Genomic DNA, 19,819 nt, shown 5'->3' with positions numbered 1-19,819 from the left:
CGGCTAGCCCAGTGCTGTGGGACCTTCCTTTACTACACGTCTCACAGTTTACACCGTCTATCTTTAGGTTAACTGTGCAGTGTTTTTCACATACTAGACTCTGAATTAAAATAAATACATTAAAAACAAACATTCAGTTAATGAAAAACACAATACATTATTAATAACAGCTCATCTATCTTGGGTGTTGCTCTGTGCCAGGCACTATACACGAACCATTAACTCTGACGGGAAGCCAGTGCATTAGGAATGTTACTATGGAAAATGACCCACGCTCACGCTGCCTGGAGGTGGCAGTGCTTTCATCCTGCTCGGGCTTCACTCATCTACACCGTTTACTCCTTTGGCTCTTTCTGTGTTTATTCCCTCTGATTGTTTTGCATTGCCTCCTTTTAAGAAATACCAGTAGTTTGGGTGACTCTCACAAAAATCATGAGTCACACTATTTCCTACCATCAGACCCACGAAGTCTACTTACTCTGCCTCTTAAACCAGGCTGCAGTTAGATCCAGATACAGTTCAACATATGTTTTAGGAAAGGAGTAGAGCCGTGATAGATTCTGGGCTATTCCCAAATTAGTAAAGACTCAGCAAGTCATGAATAAACATCACATCTCTCATCACAGTTCACATCTTTGGGTCAGAATCTCAGAGCACTTGGCTTCATCCAGCGCCAAGCTGATCTCAGATGCCTAAGAAATAAAATGACAAGAAAGGCTCTGATTGATGAAATTCCCATTGATAACACAATGTCATATTCTTTTCTTTCTACAATTAAAAAATACCTTTGTTTTCTAGATCATCATTTTCCAATGTATGCTTATTGTTTTTGATTTATCTATGGTGTTCTCTTGATTTCTAGTGATTTCTCACATATCTTAGTTAAGTTTGTCCAGAGAAAACAGAACCCATAGAATGTGTGTATATCTATCTACCTATTTTCTATCTATCTGTCATCTATCTATCTATCTATCTATCATCTATGTATGTATGTATCTATCTATCGTCTTTAATTTAAAGAATTGGATCACGTGATTCTGGGGGCTGATAAGTCTGAATTGTGCAGGGCAGGTGAGCAGGCTGGAATTGATGTTCTTCTGACTTGAGTCCAAAAGCAACCTGCTGACAAAAGACCCTCTTTCTCAGGGAACCTCAGTGTTTTTTCTTAAGACCTTCAACTGATGCATGAAACTCACCCACATTATGGAGGGTCATCTGCTTTACTCAGAGCCTACTGATTTAGATGTTGATCTCATCTAAAAAATACCTTCACAGCAACATCTAGACTGGTGGTTAACCAAACATCTGAGTACCACGGCCTAGTCAAGTTTACACAGAAAGTTAACTATCACACCGTGGTTTTCCATAGCTTCAGTAATGAAATACATATGTGATAGGAAAAGTATTTCATCTCATCCTCATGAGATTTTCACGAGAGCTGTTTGTGTAGAAATCTAGGAGGATTATATGTTAATTTTTCCTCTCTTTTTCTCCAAAGGAGTAGCAGAGTCACTGAGAAATGGCACAGGTGGGCAACAGCGAAGAGGTAAGATAAGCATCAATCTGGAGAGCTCAAACCCATCACCAGTGCGTCATCCTGCATCCCTGGTACCATCTGTAGTTGACTCACCTCACATCTACCTGTTCAACACTTTAGAACATCTTATTTTCAGTGGAGGGCGGGAGGTTAGGTAAGCAATGGTTTCACTTTTAATGTCCTTTACATTCATGAAATGCTTTAGTTTTAATTAGTTTGGTTAGTTAAAGGCAATAAAATTTTAGTTAACTTTAGTGAAAGTAATAATACACAAAATTATTCTACATCTAAGATGGTGATATCATTGCTCTACCCACATCAGTACAGAATGTATTCATTCCAATCAAGGGAATGGTTTCTTCCCTCCTGAACAAGACTTTGGCATGTTATTTTATTATTTTAGAAGAAAAAATATTATGTTGACAGTGTTAAGAAAAATGAGTGAAGCCCATAGTGAATATTGAGAAAGAGTTACTCAGAAAAAGAAGAATCTTTTGGAATTTGGAAGCAGATGAACAGTTATCAAAAACACTGGTTCTCCTGCTCCGATATCTCCTTAGGACTTATATTTCCCAATGACAGTGGATCACACAGTCCTTGCCAAAACATCTTCTAGATATAGGAACCTGAAGGTGGGACACCAAATGGAGAGGAACAATGTTCTTCCTTTGCAGCCATGCCAATCATCCCTGCCAATATACCGTATTTTGTTTACATTTACACTTTTCCTCATTAGGGAAATACAAAAACCTAGGAGTCAGAGAAGTAAACTCCTCCCCTTTTGACAATTTACGAGACAGTTTATTTGCCCATGTGTGTTGAACAGTTCTTTTATTTATCCTAGCCTTAGTCTTTTCCTCCTTCTTCCATATATCTCTTGATAGATACCTCATTATCCCATCAAATGCCAGGACTGTGCCAGGACACCCATGACACAAACCCTGCCCTCAGGAGTTCTTAGTCTGCATAGAGGACCTCGGCTATGAAACAGATCCCAGCAATGGACTTTGTTGGCTGTTTTACTAGAGCTACATTTCGAGGTATGGATGAGACAGGATGGAAGACCAGTCCAGGGAAAGGAATCAGTAAGCAGGACCCACAGTGGGAGTGGATGGAGCAGGAAGCCAGAAGGGCACATCTGAGCCCCAGCTCTCAGGTCCGTGGTGTGGGGCAAAGGGCAGGGCATATAGACCTAGACCACCAGGGCAAAGGTCCCCGTCCAGACATTATCCACTGCTGTGTGATTCTGGACTTCGGAGATTGGAATCTTAGCTTTGTCGTCGACAGTATAAGAAAGTTCCACCTACCCTGCATGTTTTCATCGAAGTTCCTAATAATAACATGGAACGTCTCCGGCGTGATGTGGGCACCTAGTAAACTCTAGTTCCCTACCTCCCAGGAAGCCAAAAGACACCTTTAACATGTGGGCGGAACGTGGGCACACGGGGAGGTGGTTCCTCTCCTTCCTGGAACTTGGAAAAAGTCATACAAAATTTTCCTCTAAGAATTATACCAAGGGCATCCCTGGTGGCGCTGTGCTTAAGAATCTGCCTGCCAGTGCAGGGGAAACGGGTTCGAGCCCTGGTCCAGGAAGATCTCACAAGCTGCGGAGCAACTAAGCCCGTGCACCACAACTACTGAGCCTGTGCTCTAGAGCCCGCAAGACACAACTACTGAGCCCGCGAACCACAACTACTGAGGCCCGTGTGCCTAGAGCCCATGCTCCACAACAAGAGAAGCCACTGCAATGAGAAGCCCACGCACCACAACGAAGAGTAGCTCCCGCTCTCCTCTACTAGAGAAAGCCTGCATGCAGCAACGAAGACCCAATGCAGCCATAAATAAATAAATAAATAAATAAATAAATAAATAAATTAAAAGGAAAAAAAAAGAATTACACCAAAAACCAAACATAAATAAACCCAGAACAGGCATCTTAAAGAGTAATACGCTGCAGAATGGCATGTCAGAACCCAACAGAGAGCAATAGAAATGGGCAGTGATGACACACAAGAAAAAGGCTGTAGGAGAGGCAAGGGATGATGTGGTCCAGGGAGAGGCCGGACAGGCTCAGGACCACACTGTCCAGGGTGTGACCTGTGTGGGCCTCTATGGGGAGACGGAGGTACTCTGGGGACACCGGTGGTCCAGCCATTACAACAATCCCTCTAGGCCCACTCATTCTGATTCCTGCTCCTGGGACATAATTACAAATATAACTGCACCTCCAATACACACGGCATAGACTGACCTGCAAACATGAGCATCTTGTTTAGGCAGCAGTGGGATTTCTCAGTGTAAATGCATAAATGGTCTGCCTTCCCCTTGTGATGCTGGTGTGTGTGAGACTGCTCCCAAGAGGGCAGCACGTGCTTGGGATGCCGACAGATTGGGGTGCTGAGCTTCCAAAGTGAAACACTAGCCCCTAGGTGGATACCCAGCACAGGTAGGGGACACCTGTGATCACACAGTACCTTTCAATGCAACAAAAGAAGAGAGCAGGACAGATGGCCAAGTGGTAGCCTGAGCACCATCTTCTCATTTCAATTGCCTAAAATGAGAGCCTTTCTTATCATCCCTCTTTAAACTGGAAGTCTTACTGGAGAGCAGAAACAGTTCTTCACAATTGAAGTCCAATTTTTAATGTTTTCTGTTTTGTTTTTTTTTTTAAGAAGATGTTAGGGGTAGGAGTTTATTAATTAACTTATTTATTTTTGCTGTGTTGGGTCTTCGTTTCTGTGTGAGGGCTTTCTCTAGTTGTGGCGAGCGGGGGCCACTCTTCATTGCAGTGTGCGGGCCTCCCACTATCGCGTCCTCTCTTGTTGCGGAGCACAGGCTCCAGATGCGCAGGCTCAGCAGTTGTGGCTCACGGGCCTAATTGCTCTGCGGCATGTGGGATCTTCCCAGACTGGGGCTCGAACCCATGTCCCCTGCATTAGCAGGCAGATTCTCAACCACTGCGCCACCAGGGAAGCCCAAAGTCCAATTTTTAAAATGAGTTTTCCATTCAGCAGTGGGAGAAAAAAAAAAAACAACTCACATGTTTTTCAGATTGAACAACTTGTGGTTCTGTCCCTTAGTCTATTTTGCCCCATCTTTTGCCAGTAAATGTTTTTTATTAGATGCTTTATGGAGAGATTCTTTTGAAATGTTCACATAACCTCAGTTTTGATGTTTTCCATAAACAGAAACTGTCAGTGTTACCTTGAAAAAACATTTCTACTTGACAAGGCTTTGGGGCACTAAACCTGGATGCTTCCAGCTTGCACTTAATGGAAAGGACGGGCTGTTTTAGGCATTGGAGATCCACACAGAGGCCTCTCCAAAGAGTCATTCTTTGGAAACCACCTTCCAGCCCAAGTTGCTGAGTTCTTCAGATGTCTCTCCCACCCCTGCAATTCCCAGTTCAGGAAAGAATTCCTGGATAGTGCAGACCACCTAGCTCCTTCCCAGAGAGTTCTGGGACATGCAAAACTCCATGGAGGATGTTCCTGGGTCCCTAGCGCCAGAATTTTCACCCAGAGCATTTGGCCTGCCCCAAATGTGTTCCCTCCACCAGCCTCAGGTAGTGGAGGGCTCCCAATGGTCTTCTAGAAGAAGCAGTGTTCAAGGATCAGGATCCCTAAAAGGGCCAGACCTCAATGAGCCCCGCCCCAGTCCTTTCTTAAGGATCCCGCAGAAACACCCTTAATTTGTTCCCCTGACACGGGATTCCATTGGCTCACCAATGAAGAAGCCATGATGTCTTCAGGGTCTCCCAGTTAAAAGCCACAGTTCTGAGCCCTGGGGTTCCGCGTACCAAGCCGGAGGCTCCAAAAGCGAGGTGTTACAAGGGCAGGATATCAAATACAGGGAGAGCATCCAAGGACACGAGCTAACTCTCACATCAGAGTGAATGGTGACAGTGCCGGGGGCCTCTGGGGAAAGCATTTTTCATAGGCCCGGTTATGTTTTCCACCATGTGAAATGTCCGGGCAATGAGCTGATGCTGGTCTAGGATTTACTGTCTTTTTGTGTGTGGTTAAATATGTATCAATCTAGAAGTTAGGTACATAACTCGGTCCACTGGAGCCATTTAATACATGCCTATTAGTAGTAGGATTAATAATTCTGCCAGTGATGTAAAAAAAAAAAAAGACGTTATACCTTCTCTCTGTTTTTAATCTGCTTGCGGGACATATATTAAGTTAACCTTAAAAATCCATTCCAATATACATGGGGTGCAAATACTGTTTGATTCCACTTATACGAGGTACCTAGAAGAGTCGAATTCATAGCGTCAGAGAGTACATTGGTCGATGCCAGGGGCTGGGGCATGGGGGGTGGAGGATGGGGGAATGGGGAGTTAGTGGTTAATGGGGACAGAGTTTCAGTTTAGGAAGGTGAAAGATTGGGGAGATGGATGACGGTGAGAGCTGCACAACAGTGTGAATGTACTTAGTGCCACTGAACTGTACAGTTAAATACGGTTACAAGAGTATGTTTTATATTATGTGACTTTTACCACAATAAAAAACAACATTAAAAAAAAACAAGAGATTAACCAATGGACATATGCATAGACTCTAACTCTTCTGGACTACTGGTTAGGGCTCTAACACCTACCTAACCCAGTTTAATATATTAATACACTAAAGAACGTTTGCTTATCTTTTGCTCATTCAAACTGAATGCGGGGATGTGATAAGATGCTGCCCTGAAGTCCACTGCTGACCTAAAGAAGCAAGAGAGATAAAGACCTCACACTGTTCTTCAAACAGAGGCAGGTTTGGGCAAACTCTGTTCGCTCTCCCGATGTCCTGGTTCTTCCTGACTTTCTGCGCATGCTTCTGAGTACGGCAAGAGTACTCAGAACTTTTCTGAGCTCTTGTTGTCTTCTAAGAAACCCTGAAATAAAACTCTTCTCTCCCTGGAGGCTCTTTACTCAGAGCTGACACCCAGGAAACAGCGTCCATGAGGGTATCCATGAGCGATGCCATCCAGGCAAGTGGGGGCCGCAGAAGAAGTTCCAACCCGAGTGACTTCGGGAGAGAAGGGAATAGCTTTCTGGGCAAAGCTCTTCTAGATCGAACACAAAATGTGCTCCAGACCATGTGAAATGCTAGTAAAACAACCATGGTCCCAGCACTGTAAATTAAAAATAGAACAGAAATCACTATAGCTGTGGTGTGGTGCTGCCAGCTGGTCTCTGGGCACCAAGAGGCAGGAGGGCGTCTATCGACTGGGATGGCTGGGGAGGGGAAACCGGGCTGCTTCTTCTGGCAGCAGCTCAGCCCTGGGGGCGGGGGGGCGGCAGCTGTTTCTGCACTTGCAGCAGCTGGAGGAAGGAGTCTCAGCTGTGTTTCTGCCTCTGCCCTTGGAATGGGAGAAACATATTTGCCTCTTGCTTCCAGAATACTAATTGATGCTAAATTTTGAACATTTGCTTGATTGCAAAATGATTATATGCCAACCTAAGGAGTTCTATTATTCTTTTGACCCCATCGTCTCCCTAAAATCTGAAATCTTTGTTTTTTTTTCTTTTTGGTGTATGTGTGTGCTGGACCAGCAACTTTTATACTACCACTTGAGAGATGGTTATTCATAAAAGTGACGAGGCTACGTGTATTCGACTGAATAATGGCCTCCCTAAGACATCCATATGCTAATCCCAGAAGCTGTGGACAGGTTACCTTACAAGGCAAAAGGGACTTAGCAGATGTGATTCAGATAAAGATTTGGGATAAGGAGATTATTCTTGATTATCCAGTCGGGCCCAGTATAGTCACAAGGACTCTTATAAGAGGGGGACAGAAGGTCGTAGACAGAGAAAAGGTGATGTAAGAACAGAAGCAGAGGGAGAGACCAGAAGATGGCACATGGTTCCCTGTGGCTTTGAAGATGGGGGAGGGGCCGTGAGCCAAGGTTGGGGGCAGGCTGTGGAAGCTAGTTTTGAAATGTGTCCCCTACATGTGAACGAGTTCCATTCTGAGAGTGTGTTCGTAAGTCCAATGTGTTCGTAAGTCCAACAAAGTTAGTCTAGGTACCCACCTAACACAGTCCGCTGCTTTTACGCTTGCTTCCGGACATCTTGGGCTTGAAATAAAGATACTGTACCACTGTATTCTATACAGTCCTGTACAGTGAAGTACACAAAAGCACAACAATTTGTAGAGGATGCACGCACATGACGATGTACGCCAGACACGTGAACTAACTTAAGTGATTGGACACGCAAATGCACATTCGCATCTGTGAAAGTTAGCAACCTGAAGGTTCGTAGGTAGGGGACTTACTGTACTTCTCTGTTCCTTCTCACCCCAAAAAAGGCTGACTATGTGACCTCAGCCAATCAGATGTTTTCTAGGTTTTCTCTTTCTTATTCTTTATCCTGCAAAAGTCTCCTGGCTTCTGCCCCATTTTGCAGTTCTCCGAATGGAGACTGCTTCATGAAGCATTAAATGAAGTTTGTTTGTATCACCTGAATTGTCTTCTTTTATCTTTTTGTTTTGTTTTTGTGTTTTTTTAAAATTAATTAATTAATTTATTTTTGGCTGTGTTGGGTCTTCGTTTCTGTGTGAGGGCTTTCTCCAGTTGTGGCGAGTGGGGGACACTCTTCATCGCGGTGCGCAGGCCTCTCACTATCGCGGCCTCTCTTGTGGTGGAGCACAGGCTCCAGACGCGCAGGCTCAGTAGTTGTGGCTCACGGGCCCAGTTGCTCCGCGGCATGTGGGATCTCCCCGGCCCAGGGCTCGAAGCCATGTCCCCTGCATTGGCAGGCAGATTCTCAACCACTGCGCCACCAGGGAAGCCCTATCGTTTTTTAACACTAGGAAAGGCAAGGAAACAAATTCTCCCTTAGAGTTTCCAGAAGGAACAAGCCCTACCAACCCATCGTAGACTTCTGACCCTCAAAAGGGGAAGAGAATACATTTGTGTTATTTTGAGCCATGATTTGTAGTGATTTGTCACAGCAGAAATAGGAAAAAGTACTACCTACATATAAGGATGTGGCTACCAGACCAGTGGACCAGGGTGTCCTGGAAAGGAAACCGGTGGGTGGGTGCAGATGTGAACTGTGCACTGTGGTGGGTTTGGGTGGCAGGGCTGGAGGGAAGAGTTGGGTCACAGCTTACCATGCAGCTGTGAGCACGTGGGTGGGTTTGTCCAGCCTGCAGTGCTTTGTCACGGGGCTGCAGCACTGAGACATGGCTCGTGTTACAGACATGGACTTGAGGCCCAGGGAAAGTTTCCGAGGGATATTCTGAGCTTGACATCTTCTAGTCTTGTTGCCTTCACTAACACTTATTTAATATGATCAATTAATAAAATTGACCAAAATAGACAAAAGAAGGACGCACTATGCTCCCCATGATGAGGGTACTCTGGTGATTTATGGGTTGGTGTGAAAAGAAGGCTTTCTCTAGAACAGGGATTAATGGAGTGTGTGAAGCAAACACTGGAACTTCTACTTATGCATAGCTTTTAAAATTAAAAGTGAGAGACATACAGGTACTTAATACCTTGATTGACAGTGGCACCCTCTCTAGGTGATGGCCAGACACACAGGTGTCACGTACAACAGAGGGGGCACCAGCAGGAAGACAGGACTTCCCGGGCAGAGTGCTGGAGCTGGCGTCTCTCCGATGGATCAGCTCATAGTGTGTGGTGATGCACCTGCTCTAGAACGTTCTGTGTGGTTAATTCTATAGAAAGTAAAATCTGTATAAAACCTCCTTATATGATGGACTTTCATACTACACAGTACCTTCCTGGTTACCTTGTGTGTAGACATTAAACTGAAATAGGTATTATGTGTTTTTTTAAATTTATTTTTTTATTGACATATAGTTGATTTACAATGTTGTGTTAACTTCTCTTATTTTTTTGTGTGTGGGTTGTTTTTTTTTTTTGGCCAAAATTACAGCAGTCCAAATTTGTTGATCTCTCCTGTCATGACAAAACTTCTAATATTATACTACCTCAGAAGTAGTTTTAGACACACACACACATACACACACGTACAATTAACCTGTTCTTTCAAAGTAAGATTGTCATTTTAACCATGAGGGACAAATTGCTCTTTCTATAAGAACAAATGCTATGGAGAAACCATGTGAAAGGCAGGCACTTAGAAATACTACTTCTTTATGTGATTTTCTTGATAAAAACAATATAAAAACTCTCATAGTTGTACATTTATATTCCTTACAAATAGAATTTTTAAATTCAGTTAAAAATCTCCCAAATGAACATTCAGGACATCTTGAGCAAATTCAGTACATTTGCTAAAAAATAAAAATGCAATACCTTCTGGTTGATTTGCAAGGACTGACTGACATCAGGAAACAATGGAGCATTTAGAGCTGAATTTCATCAAAAAATCTCTGCCTAAGTGCGGACATGATTGGAAAATGAGTATCATGATTTAAAGACCCAGTGTCCAAGCCTCTCCTCGGTTGGATCATTTGATCATTAAACAGAGTGTCAGAAATAACTGAACTTAAGTACAGAAAAGCATTCTACTGCAAAGTGTTAACGAAATAATTCTTAAGCAGTGAAGTATATTCCATCATAATGCTCTTACTAAAAGTATTCAATATTAAAATAATACTAAATAAAAGCATCTAGTGTATTTTCAAACTACAAAAAATTATTAAAAGATCATTTTCATTGTTGTCTACCCCTAATGCTAACCTGTTTTATAATGTACTTAAAATATGAACATATATGTCTTATGAATAAACAAATATACATACCAAGGTGCATGGTTAATATTTTTTAACCCTGTCTGCACCATAAAAACCAGTTTAATGCCCTCTGCCTTAGAGCTATGCCTCCCTGCCCAAATCACCCTTCACTGGCTCCAAAGTAGTGGAAAGAAATAAACACGTGGGCAAAGTCACCCATGCAGGGCAAACGTATTGAGGATCCATGGGGCTTGGTGTTGGGGAGACTGCCTCCAAGAGCACGTGGAAGGATGTAGCCCACCTTGCCTCACTGCCGCTCTCTCCTGTTTCTGTGCCGTGATGGTTAGCTTTATGTGTCATTATGGTAACTAGTTGTTTGGCCAAACAAGTCTAGGTGTTGCTAGAAAGGTTTTTTTTTTAGATGTTATTAACATTCACAGTCTGCTGATTTTAAGTAGATGAGCTTCCAGCCATCAGCTTCAAGACCGAAACATCATCTCTTACCTGAACCTCCAGACTGCGGGCCTGCCCTACAAATCGCGGGTTTTCAAGCAGCCACCAACGCATGAGATAATTCCTCTAAACAGATTTCTCTGTGTGTATCCGCACATCTCCTAAGGGAACCCTGACTGGTCCACAAGGAAGGGAGCCAAGCTAGAGTCAACCAGCTTGTCCCGGCCGTGCCTCTCGCTCCTCGGAGGAGAAGGATTGAGGGCAGCTCCTGCCCTCTTTTCCTTTCTGGCAGCACACTGGTTTCCTTATCTACTCCTTGCCGCCTTCCATTTTCCGGGTTGAGTGTCCAGCGCGGGCTCCTGCAGCTGTTTCACTCCACCAGGGACTGGGGCTAAGTGACCTACCTATGCTACTTGAGGCCAGATCCAAGCCCAGCTCTCCAAGACAGCTTCGTCAGTAATAGAGGTGGACCCCTGGTCTCCATCTGTCTGACTTCTGTTTATCCTTCAGTTCACTCTGCTCTCACGCTGGGCAATGAGGGGGCTGTGTATTGGGCGCCTCATAGCCCACAGAGCACACAGGCCACGGGGCACAGCTTACCAGCCAACGGTTGATGTCGGGTGTTACAGGTCAGCGTGGGGATACCTGGGCGGGGCTGTGAGTGCAGAGTGCAAGCAGCTAGCTCTGCAGAGCTGCTGACGGCTGCCGCTCTTGGGATTGCCTCCCTGGGCTCAGCTGAGGCATCAGCCAGGCTGATGGGAAGTCAGGGAGAGTAGAGGGAAGGAGGAAGAGATGACAGGCAGAAGGGGAGAGAGGGCTTTGCGTGTCTGGGGGGCTGCAGGTCGGTGGGCAGTCGTGGCATCCTAACGGCTGAGGTCGACCTTCCGAAGAGGGCCTGATTCTACCCCCATTCTCCCTGTAACCTGCTGCTGTATTGCCATAGCTGCTTGAGTCCCAGTTGAAAAGTCTAGATTTAGGAGCACAAAAGCAAAGAATTACCGTGAAGAGACATGAAAGTTAAGTGTCCGCAATTATATGCCTAGTTCCGTATTTAATCGCTGTGTTTACTTAGGCCTGGCTTATCCTCCCGTCATAGGCAATTAATTTCATACATCAGTTTGGAAAGCTGGTAGTTTGTAAATGAAGGCTCTCCATGGGTACCTGAACAGTTGTGTGTAGCTGGGCCACACGTCTAATTCTAAAGGGGACCTTCCGAAGTACTCCTAGGAAGTTCCACTTCGTGCAAATTGATTAGACGAATGAAACTGTTTCCTGTAAGTTGTACCACTCTGGTAGAGATGGCTCATAGCAGAGGCATTATTTATCCTTAGTAACTGGATGTCCCAGTCCCACAAGTGTCCTGTTACAAGCCATGGATATTTGAGGACTCACTGGCAAGTGTAACTCTTAGAAACCACAGAGCTGTGGATTTCAACACCAAATGCTGGAGGTTTTCAGCACGTTTGCAGACAAACAACAAAGATTTTGGTATCAATTTTACCAGACTGCTTTCATTTTCATTCCAAAGCTGGTGGCAAGCAATGCCACAGCCTACACAGTACAGTAACCTGGGTATTATGAAGTTCTTGAATAGAACACAAACACACGCACACACACCCTCCTGAACACAAAGGAGACACGTTGGTTTATGCCAAACCTCATCTTAAAGTACACCGCGTTGGAAAGAGCTAAATACTTACACATTGTTTGACTGGTATTGCCTTGAATAGAGTGAACAGCTGCAGAATAAGAAAAACTGTACCTATACTGAAAAGCAAACCCTTGCAAAGTTAAAGCCGATGATATTTCTTGTTTCTTTCATCTCAGAATCTGAGTGATGAGCCTGTTGAAATATCTGCTTTTCAAAAGATTCTTGGCATGAAATACATCTTAGTGCTTTAAATGCAAGCACTGAGAAAACTCAGTATGGTGGCTAATTTTATGGGTCAAGTTGGCTGAGCCACGGTGCTCAGAGATGTGGTCAAACGTGATTCTAGGCGTTTCTGTGAGAGTGTTTTGGGATCAGATTTATATTCAAATTGGTGGACTTTGAGTTAAGCAGAGTACTTTTCATAGCATGGTGGGCCTCATCCAATCAGTTGAAGGCCTGAATAGAACAAAAGACTGTCCTCCCAAAGCAAGAAGGAATTCTGCCACAGATGGCCCTTGGACTTGAGCTGCACTGGTTGTTCTCTGGTCTCCAGCTGCCACCCACCCTGCAGATTTTGGACTTGCCAGCCTCCATAACTCTGTAAGCCAATCTCTTAAAACAAATCTCTTTCTGTGTAAACACACAACATTTTGGTTCTGTTTCTCTGGAGAAGCTTGACTAATAGATTCAGGATTAATTAAAAACTAATGATTCTGTTTCCTTAGCTTCGTGTTCTCAACAGAAGTGCTGCAGTGAATACAAATTTCCTCACTAATGAGAAGGGAAAACAAAAACTTGCTGCGAAAAATACAGTGAACATATCAAAGAACAGCATAGCCCAAGAGTGAAAGACATCTCAAGAAGAGGGGTTACGGGAATCCATCAGTTCACAAGAAAACTCTGGGAACAGAGAGAGGGCCCATATGGAATGGGAAGTTGTGTCCAGGAGAGGCAGTGGTGCCCTCCGCCCAGCTTCCGGGTTGCCAAGCAATCCCCGGTTCAGTGCATTTGACCGGAAATCCCCATATTCAGAAAAGTCTGAAGAAGGCAGGGTTGTCACTGCACCTGTAGGCCAGGGACACTCATGTCCATTATGTGGTTCCTTCTATCGGCCTGGACAGCTGCGTCACACCATGTCACAGCTGTCCCCTTGCAGGGTCTTATGACTGAAGGAAAATTATTTGCTGGGAATTCCGGCATCTGATTTTCAGCAGAGAGAAAAGCAAAGGTCTGGATTGTGTCCATCTGATGGGATACTGTGGCCCCTGCCAGAGGCTTTGATGTGAGGGGTCATTTCAGAGGTATGGGGGTGGGCACTGGTTGGTCCTCGATTCAAAAACTTAGGTCATTAACCCTCTACAATAGTTAAACCCTTAGGAGGAAAGAATAAAAGAGAATAGTTCTGTTGAGCACTTTGCTTATGGGTTAAAAATCAGAAAGACACCCTTGTGTGTACATGTGTGTGAGGGGGTAGAGGCAGAGCACAGACAGAGATGGAAGGCATAGATGGCCTGGGGCTGGAGAACGACAGGCAGCCTCCTGTGACATACGGAACCCTGCTCAATCCTCCTGGTTGCCTGTGCCGGAGGCAGACGGCCCCACAGCACGCGGTTCTCGTCCTGTCTTCCTGGAACACTTCACCCTCACCTACACATCTACAGCAAAGTACCCATGATGAGGGGGGCAGATACTCAATTAGCCTCACTGATTTTCAACGACCCACCACTCACGCCCATCCAGTCCCATTGTGCGCTAGCGCTTTCCACGTCACTTCGCTGGGCAGTGTACGTTAGTATCACCTGTTCAGAATATGATGGCTCCATCATAGAAGACTGCATGCCCAGGGTTTCCTCCTCCCCACTACATCTGAACCCGATGAGCTCTGTTGTTCCTCCTTCCGAAGGATTCCTGTCTCACATCTACCTGAGCGGGCAGAGCTGCATCTTATGTCTCGCCATCTTGCTTTTGTCCTGAGGTGACAAGACACTGCCATCTGGAGGTCAGCATCCAGTCCTCCCGGCGCTGTGAGGTGGGAAAGGATGTTTGGCCACAGGGCTACCTCGACAGTGAGGGTCCCAGGTTCACTTTGCCATGAGATACTAAAAATATTGGTAACCACATACAGTGCTGAACATTATTTAGTGAACGAATCTATATTCCCCAATTAGTTCTCTCAGCGTGCTGATTACTCTGGATCCGTTGGTTAATCTTGTTTTAAAGAATCCTGAAAATTTCTAAAGCGTAGCGTCAGTGTCTAATCAATGCAAACCATTTAAGGAAGTGTTTCAGAAAACAGTAGCTCATGTCTGTGGAGAGCGTTCTATGGGTCAGAGCTGTGCTAAGTGTCTTCCATCCTTCTTTTATAAGACGCAGCTCCTGGGCAGCCAGGAAGCATCGGAACCCAGAAGTGTAGCTCCAAGGGCGTCTCCCATGTGGCGATCGGACGCAAGTGGGAGGGGGCTTTGCTCGCTTTTCCCACAATTCCTAAGCCATAATAAACAAGGTTATAAAAATTATGTAGATGCTTCAGAGAACTAAAGTTTGGGCTTTCTTACAGTTCCAGTAATGGGTCCTGAAAACATTCAGGAATAACAATAAAAGCAACAAAGAAACACAACCCAATAAAAAGCCAAGAAAGTAGAATTCCTCCCTGAGGCCATCAATTTGCAGCTACCGTGGGATCACTTGGCTCCAGCCCTGAGGCAGAGGAAACAGGCACCCTGAATCCTACTGACACAACAACCAAGAGGGCTCCTGTGGGAGGTGTCAATCCCAAGCCCAGACGCGTGTCTCTAGATGACTTAGCGTCTAAAACCTAACAGGGATCTAGAAGTGATTCTAAAACGTGATGGAAACATTTATGTTCTGGCCACTAATATCTCTGAAGCACATGTTTCAGAAAGGTACTATGGCTAGGAAGCAATACTCATTTACGTATTTTTTTTCCTAAATGAACATTTCCTTGTCTCAAGGTTCGGCCTCACTTTTTGGTATTTCAGGACGTCATAGGTTACTTATCCAGACTACTGATGTCAATATGTGGGTGATCACGTTTTCCAGACTCCCGCAAAGAGTAGACATTAAAGAAAGGTTTCTTTAATGCTTCTCCTCTTCTCTCTGCTGGACCTGCAGCCAGGAGGCTTTCTCCCCCACCGCCCTGTTAGAACCTGCTGGAACTGCTCTCCTTGAGGACACAGTGGATTGCCTTCCTTCTGAAACTCTTTATTTACTTGGGTTTCTGAGCACCACCCTGGCCCAGCTCCCCACCTGCTACAGGATTCGTCTCTTCTTAGTGACCTTTGCTGACATCTCCTTTTCTCCTGGGTCTTTGGATGTCAGTGTCGCTTGGTGTATGAGTTCAATCTCAGAGCCTTGAATCAATCTGCTGGCTCCCCTCAGTGTGCATTCACAGCCCAGCCCACGGCCCTGGGCTCCAGACTTACAGCTCTAATTGCCTTCTCAACACTTCTCCTTGGATTTCTAAACTGAACTCCTAATTTGCCCCACAAACTGCCTCATTTCCCAGGAGCCAAGATTTATTCATCCCGAGTGATGGTAAAAATGTATAATTTTTGAAACCTCATGTTTCTCGTGAGAGGGAAAAGCACATGATAATATTTCACCCTCATTAAACACATGAAAATAAATGGTCTCAATTGCAGAAGATTATCTAAGGTAATTTTAGCTTGAATCAATAAGTAAATATTCCTGATGGCATGTTCAGTGTTCTAAATAATAAGGTAATTATAGACAATCTAAAGAATAATAAGCTACCTACTATTTATTTAGCTATATGTGCCAGGAAAAGAGTAAACTCTTTACATCTTGTATTCATTTAATCCTCACTAAATGCTGCAACATGGGATAGGGATGATTACCATCCTCATTATTACATCTTGGAAGTTTGAACATCTCAAGAGAGGGTTTTGCCTGACATTTCACAAGTGAGCCAAACCCAAACCCAGGCTGGCTGGATCCACTGTCCACACTCCAGGGAAGGGTTATGGGAGTTGTTCTGGGAAAAGGAAAGGAACAGAAGGAAATATTCTGAAATCCAAATTTCTTAGTAATTGTACCTAGTGCTAAAAAAAAAAAACTGTAAACAGACCTACTAGTACATTGCATTTAAATCCAAGCCCTTCCCTGTCTACACCTGCAATCCCAGTAGAGTCAAGCGAATTGAAACATTATCAGTTCCAACATAATGTACATGGAAAAAACCCAGAATTGTGGAAGTTACATTTTCGGTCTATTCCAAAAATCTCATTCCCTTTTCCCCACTTTTGTTTTTTTTACATTATATTTTCCCTCTGGATAATATTTCATTGCTTTTTCTACAAACTGCACTGCAGAACTTATGTAACGACGAAAGTTAGCATGTCATGGTTAGGGCAAGTCCCAGGGGGAGAGAAGATCTTTTCCTAGAAATGGAGGGAAGCAGTAATTCCAAGATATTCATAAAGAACCCAAGCCTTGCCCTCTTGATTTAATATGTGCATGTTTAACAAAATAAAATCAGTGTCAAAAGAGCCACTTTCACATCAGACACTGAGATCCAGACACACAACCTCTTTGAGGTCCTCACAGGGACAATGGGCTCCATCCGATAAAAGGAGTTATAAAGGATGGATGAAATTTGCAGAGTGGTATACAACTGTTTCCTCTTATCATTAGCACTGGTAACAATTACACAGAACATGTAATGACAAATTTTTTATAGTATATCCAAAATGTATCCTACCTTCAGGGGTAGATAAAAGAAATATTTGTCTATGTTGTTGTTATGTTTACAATATTTCCACACTAAAACAGATCAAGGGCAAAACATTTTTATGGTTAAAACTTGAAAGCTGGATTTTCCTTCAGCAAGAGAAATAGCAATTTTATGGGCTTCCCTGGTGGCGCAGTGGTTGAGAATCCACCTGCCAATGCAGGGGACATGGGTTTGAGCCCTGGTCTGGGAAGATCCCACATGCCGCAGAGCAACTGGGCCTGTGAGCCACAACTACTGATCCTGCACGTCTGGAGTCTGTGCTCCGCAACAAGAGAGGCCGCGATAGTGAGAGCCCCGCGCATCACGATGAAGAATGGCCCCCGCTCACCGCAACTAGAGAAAGCCCTCGCACAGAAAAACGAAGACCCAACACAACCAAAATAAATAAATAAATTTATTTTTTTAAAAAAAGAGAAATAGCAATTTTAATCAGTCTCCCCCTTTCTGTTCTTTCCCCTCTCCTGTAATGTAAATGGCTCAATATTTTTATACATGTTACTCCTTAATGGAAAAGGTAATGGAAGTGCCCATAGCTATAATCAGAGAATGATTTAAAACTCTTACCTTTTATAGTTCTACTGATCCGTTTTTATGTCTGATAAATGTTTATAAACCTGCTTAGGGCTGGAAATCTCAGCAGGGTGAAATAAATTTGAAGAGGTGGAGGTGGGAGGATATTGTTATTAATAGACATGAAATTTATTTACTAGAAGAGAAAATCATTAAGCAAATTGCACTTTTTACATCAGTCCCTCTATAGTCTTGCCCAACAAATGGCTTTAAAGAAGAATCCTTTGATGCTGGGTTTCAAATCAGGAGCCCTGGACCCTAGGCTCAAGACAGCTGCTGTTCACGCCGGCAGTTACATGACCCAGAATGAAGAGGAAGGTGCTAAACTGCTGGACGAGCCCCAGGCACCGTCTGCAGACCTTTGCAGGCCTCCTCTCTGCCAAGTCTCCAAGGAAGGGTACACTAACCACTGAGCAAGGTCTCGTCAGCAATTTTTCCCATCAGCATCTTGATATGCTAACAGTACTCCCTGGGCAACTGTCCTACAAACAGAGAGGAATAATTTCTGTTCCCAGGGAGGAGTTCCCAGAACCAAGACGCCTCACTCAATTCCTTTTTATTAAAATGTGGGAAAACATCTCTTTCTTCTGCCCTATTTTCTTTATTATTGCTCCTTATTCCATAAGGCTCTAAAGCACTGAATTTTTTTGAGAAAGAACTTCTGCACAGTCTCTAAGCATCATTTCACTTAGAGCAACAGCAGCAATACTGGAATGTGTACAAGGTGCCCGCACCCAGTGGCCTCACAATTGAGGGAAATCTTCAGGATTTGCGTTTCTGGAGGTGCACTTGTGCTCCTCTCACCTATTTTTTCACTGACGTAGTTAGTGCTGTGAAACATTTTTTTTCCAGCATTGCTACTATCCCTGATCTTGAGGTGCTCTGTGTAACTTCATTCTTTCTTACTTGATGCCTGATTTGTAACGTACCTGTGATTTGTCTTAATCGGGGATGGTAAGACATGGATACACAGGAATGACAGTAATGGAAGAAGTTTCTAGACTTACAGATCCCTTGGAACAGGAAGCATGGCATGCCATGCAGGGCCACAGGGTCAACTGGAGGAGAGGGAGTGAGGGGGAAAACGTGGGCGAGTTTTTCTGTGGTTTCCATGGGAAAGGGGAGGCAAGGGAGGGTAAACAGACTGGCTAGTTTGCATAATCACAGTAGGCTCTGGGGCCGTGGCTTGTTGTCTGGTACTTGGCCTTGGAGTGATTAGGGCAGGCGGACCACGGTCTGGAGTGTGAGAGCCTGACAGAGAAGGTGCTTGGGGTATTGGCCCTGGATTGGTTGGTTTACATATGAAAGGTGTCCAAGCAGACAAGTCCTTTTCTCCCTCCATGGATTATCTCGAGGCGGCAGTCTCCAGGAAGAGCCAGGCCAGACATCAAAACATGAGAAAATACAGAAAATAAAAAGGCATGTGTCATACAGGGCTCTCTGTGTGGTGGCCAGTATTCTAGAGGCCATGTGTTTATCACTTCTGAGCGTGCTCGCTCAGGGACAGAGAAGTGAAGGGCTGTGAGGAATGTGTGTGTGCCCGTGCACACGCAGACCGGGGAAGGTTGCATCTCATCCACGGAGTAGGGAAAACACTGCTTGCAAATGATGCCAGTGAAACAGCAGGGGCTCAGTCACAGAAACAACACTCTCAGAAAGCAGAAACTGCCATTGTTTAGGTAGAGACAAAAGAAGAAAAATGACAAGTATACAGTATCCAAGTACTGCAGAGAGTCCTGCAATGGAAGAGTGGTTTCTGAGGGAAGTGGTTTGATAATGATGATGACGGTGATGACGATGATGATGATTATTGATGATGTTAATATTTATTGACATCTTTCAATAAATAATAACGCATAAATCTCCATAAAGAGGAGTTCCTACGTGAGGTCAGCAAGGTTTCACTTCTCTGATACCATGTGCTGTCAACTTCCCTGTCACAGACGGGAAAATCACTGCCAATGAGATGAAATAAGCAGATAGGAGATTCCTCGGGGATGAATTTGGAAATTTGGGTTGTTACCACTTTTGGGCTATTATGAATGATACGTAGTGATCCAATAAACACTCACGTACAAGTTTTTGTGTGGACATATGCTTCCATTTCTCTTGAGTATGTACCTAGGAGTATAATTTCTGGTTCCTATGGTAACTCTATGTTTAAC

The 19,819-nt window shown here is 44.3% G+C and overlaps 1 protein-coding gene across 1 annotated transcript in view; it reads right to left on the bottom strand.

Annotated features, from left to right (window-relative positions):
- The window catches only part of ADCY2 (adenylate cyclase 2), a 433,654-nt gene that overhangs the window by 177,897 nt on the left and 235,938 nt on the right, over positions 1-19,819 (bottom strand). The window lies entirely within an intron of this gene.

Source organism: Pseudorca crassidens, chromosome 3 (genome assembly GCF_039906515.1).
Source record: "Pseudorca crassidens isolate mPseCra1 chromosome 3, mPseCra1.hap1, whole genome shotgun sequence".
Taxonomy (NCBI): domain Eukaryota; kingdom Metazoa; phylum Chordata; class Mammalia; order Artiodactyla; family Delphinidae; genus Pseudorca; species Pseudorca crassidens.
Note: the sequence above shows the minus strand (reverse complement) of the source record. Positions and strands in the feature narration are given on the sequence as shown.